Source organism: Lipotes vexillifer, unplaced genomic scaffold (genome assembly GCF_000442215.2).
Source record: "Lipotes vexillifer unplaced genomic scaffold, Lipotes_vexillifer_v1.1 scaffold1094, whole genome shotgun sequence".
NCBI classification, from domain to species: Eukaryota; Metazoa; Chordata; class Mammalia; order Artiodactyla; family Lipotidae; genus Lipotes; species Lipotes vexillifer.
In genome coordinates, this window is record NW_006792775.1 from 3,330,869 (window position 1) to 3,334,741 (window position 3,873).

A 3,873-nucleotide genomic window follows, 5' to 3' on the forward strand; every position below is an offset into this window, starting at 1 on the left:
CCCCCCCCCCCCCCCCGCCGCTCCCCAGGAGGCCTGCTCTACACATGCAGGAAGACTGCCCTTGAGCTGGGGCAGCTGCAAGGCCATGCCGTTCCCTGCCCCTGCCCCAGGCCGGCAGTGGCGAGACGGAGGACCCAGCCAAGACACCTGCCCCACAAGCCCAGCAGCTGGGCCCCGACCGGCCCCTCCCGCAGCAGTGCCCACATCTGGGGCGGTTTCTCACCTAGTAGCTGGAGACGACCACCCCAGCAACTAAAAGCAGCACTGTCAGTTCAGGAGCAGGCGGTGACCCTCTCACAGGCCCGCAGCGCTACCGCTAAGACACAGCACGGTACCAAAACGCTGAGACGGGGAGGCGGGTCTCGGAACCCAGCACGGCGATATCTGGGGGCAGGGTGGCGGGTCCTGGAGCACCGGGAAGTGCCTCCTCTCTCACCCAGTGTCTCCCCAGAGGCGGGCTAACCCTCGCAGCCTCTCTCTGGAGCAGTCCTGGGCCTCGCCCCGCAACCCCCAGGGGCTGCCCGGGAAAATTCCCAGTGGGCTTTCTAGGATGGGTCTCTGTGTCAACCACGTGGTGGACGCCCAGGGCACAGGAAGTTTCCTGGGATTACCTTTCCCTCTGAACCACCCCCTTTCGATCCAAGGCCCACGCCAGCTGGCAGAAACAGCCCCCTCCGTCCACCGTAACTTCCAGAAGAGGCACCGCACCAGGGGCTGCAGGAGCCCCGTGGCCACAACAGGGCTAGCCATGAGAGTCTGTTGTCAGGGGGGAACTCAGACTCGGAGCCTGCCCAGCCTTGGGGGCGCGTGTGGCCTGCCCCGACCCGCCCCCAGGGGCCCCAGCAGCCAAACAAACACCCCGGGCTGTGACAAAAGGACAGAAGTCGTGTTCCGCACGGCCAGCCTGGGCCAGGGCAGAGTCCTGGAGAGGGGGACCCACCTTCCTTCAGACAGTGGAGAAAACTGGATGCGAGCTTGAGCTCAGACGCCTCGAGTATTTCCTGAGGACCTGCTCTGGTCCCCAGACACCATGTTCACAGGCACTAGGGGGCGCGGGACCACCACGAGGGCCACGCTGGCCCAGGGCGGCTCCAGGCCAGAGCCGGTGGGACCGGCTTCACCACGGTTTCCAGGCCCCACGGGCACCTCTGGCTGCTCCCGCGCGCCCATCCCTTTCTGCTGGGGTCAGACCACCCGCCCCCATTCCCGCACGGCCTCCTGGGACGATTAAGCAAGAGACGGGCAGCTCGGTGCCGTCGGCGCTTGGCTTTCCTCTTGGAAGCTGTGTCGTGGAGGAAATCCTGCGCCGTGCCCTCTCACCCCGAGATGGGGCGAGGCTGGCCCTGCCCACCAGAGAGTCTGGCAAAACAAGCCGTTCCAGGTCACGAGGAGGGACAGACAGGCTTCCTGGACGCCTCCAGGATTAGGACACATTCCATGAAGCCGACTGCCCGAAAAGGTGAAGGGGCTGAGAATCCCAATCCCGGCCTTGCCAGACATTTCTGGAGCACCTGGGATGCTCTCCCAAAGGTTCTGAGGGGCAGGGGTGCTGGAACCAGTCCGGCACGTGGCCACAGGCAGGCGGGGGACACAGAGCCTCTGTGGTGGGCGCCCCATTGCCCCCCGGGGAGCAGTGCAGCGGGAAACACGGCCACAGGCTCCTCTCGCAGCCAGGTGTGCCGCACGTCAGCCCGGGGGCGGCCTCAGCTTCCCCAGCTCGCCCCGATTTCGGGGGTTGTTTCACTCCACGATTTGATGCCTCCCTCCTGCAAAGCCGGCGACGTCTGCTGGACGAGCTGGGATCTCTCCTGCGGGAGGGCTCGGACACGTGGGTGACCCTGCCTGTGGTCAGGGGAGGGCCCCGGGTGGGGACTCTGGTGACAGGCAGGCGTCCCCACCTGTGCTCTGGTTCCCAAGAGACACGTGGCTGCACGCGACCCACCCATGCTTGACATCCACCACCCGCCCTCCCCACACAGGGAGGGTGCAGCCTGTGGACGCTGGGCACCAGACATCGTCTGCTTAGAAAGTTAAAATACAGGGGTCACTTCCGGAGTGTTTCCATCAACTCCCTACTAGGTTGTTTCTGAAGAGTTGAGGGCTCTCCAGTCGGCCTGCAGGACTGCTTTCAGCCTCAGTCCTTCATTTTAAGACTGCAGGGGGACTGGACTCACTAATTCTCTTCATCTGGAATCCTTGACTAGAGACGCTACTCCAGGCTCTTACAAACCGTGAATAGTCCTTATGAGCCCAGAAAGAGAAGCAGGAACCCAGTGTCACAGCTTCTCTTCAAAGCTTCACGTGCAGGCAAACCAACCCTCCAGCACAGGGGCTGAGCAGAGTCTCGAGTCAGGCCACCAGCCTCCCGGGCCCCCCCACCCCCACCCCAGGAGGGAAGCGACGCAGGGTGGCCTTCTGTATATGAACCGCACAAAACCGCACTAATTAGCTGTCACTGAGGACAGAACGATAGGCCCTGACACAACCCCACAGACCAAGATGCTCTCATGTGTTCTGGTTCAAAAGAATGCTTAGGTGGCACGGAGACCAGAGGGCAAAGGCTTAAACAAAGACCAGGACGTCCACTGCAAGGTCGCCGTGGCTCCAGGGGATACACCTTCAATTACACCCCAGACCCGATGTGGATGGGGCGTGACTGTGCGGGCACGGAGCCCTGACTTTCCAGTCAGATGGACCAGGAGGACCGTTCCGACGGCAACCCGTCGGATGGCCGCTGTCAGTCAGCCAAGGCTCGGCACCCTGGCCCATGGGTGGACACGGGGGCCAGGTGACCCCAACTGGAGCCCAAGCTCCCACCTGCTCCCAGAGTTCCACCTGCACGAATGACCTTAGGCATCCCAGATCCCCAGTTGTTCTCTCTGCAGAATGGGAATGACCCCTCCCCTATGGCCAGGTTCCTGTTAGAGTGAGAAACGGGATGAAGGTGCCGAGAATTTCCATGGGGTCGGGGACTGCTGTCGTTAATGATGGCGCCTTTGCCTCACCTGTGCACACCCACCATCGAGGTGTGTTTTGGGGGTGCCTGCCACATGCCTGGGGCCCCAAGCGTGCTGGGAAAAGCAAATAAAACTCTCATTCTATCATTCTATTTTTAAAGTCTGATGTTAATGGGATTACACTAAGAAAATATCGAAGAAAGACTGTTATTGCCCGAAATAAAAATTCAGCCTTTAAAAGTATGAAAAACAGCATTTTTCCCTTGAAACCTAAACTGACTGCAAGGGGGGAGACGGGGGGGGGGGGGGGGGGGGGGCGGGGACCAGACGTGGACTCGCAGGGCCCAGCTGGAGACAGGAGCCTCTGGAAGGTCCCGCTGGTGTAACTCTCCATCCCAGGGGAGCCATCCGGCCCCCGAGCCCCTCGGCCCGAGCCCCGTGCTGTGCCCCGACGTGGCCAGCTGCACAGCGGCCGAGCTCCCCACCTGCAGTGCCCGCCACGGGAGAGTCGCCCTCTCCCTAACTCAGTGGCATCCCCTCCAGGAAGGGGTGGGGGAGCCTAGCGGAGCTGCACAGGCTGAAGCTAAGGCTGGGCCTGAGAAGACGGTCAAACCTGCGGACGAAGGTCCCAACGCGGGAGACGGACCTGACTCCCCGCCGTCGTTGGCGAAAGAGCTGCACCTCGGCCGAGGCAAAGCTGACAGCCACCGGGAGGTGCCCGGCTTCCAGGAGCGGGCCAAGGGGACCTGCAGGTCACCATGGGCTCACTGGGGACGTCAACCAAGGACCCTGAGTCCTCTAGCCAAGGGGGCGGGGGGGCAGGGGGAGACGAGCACAGGAACAAGTTAAACCCCAGCCTGAGGAGAAGCCACACCCCATCCAGTGCAGACCCGTAGTGGGGCGGGGGGGGGGGGGC

The 3,873-nt window shown here is 62.7% G+C and overlaps 1 protein-coding gene across 1 annotated transcript in view; it reads left to right on the forward strand.

Moving 5' to 3' along the window:
• Positions 1 to 3,873, forward strand: part of SHANK2 (SH3 and multiple ankyrin repeat domains 2) — a 474,374-nt gene that overhangs the window by 451,785 nt on the left and 18,716 nt on the right. The window lies entirely within an intron of this gene.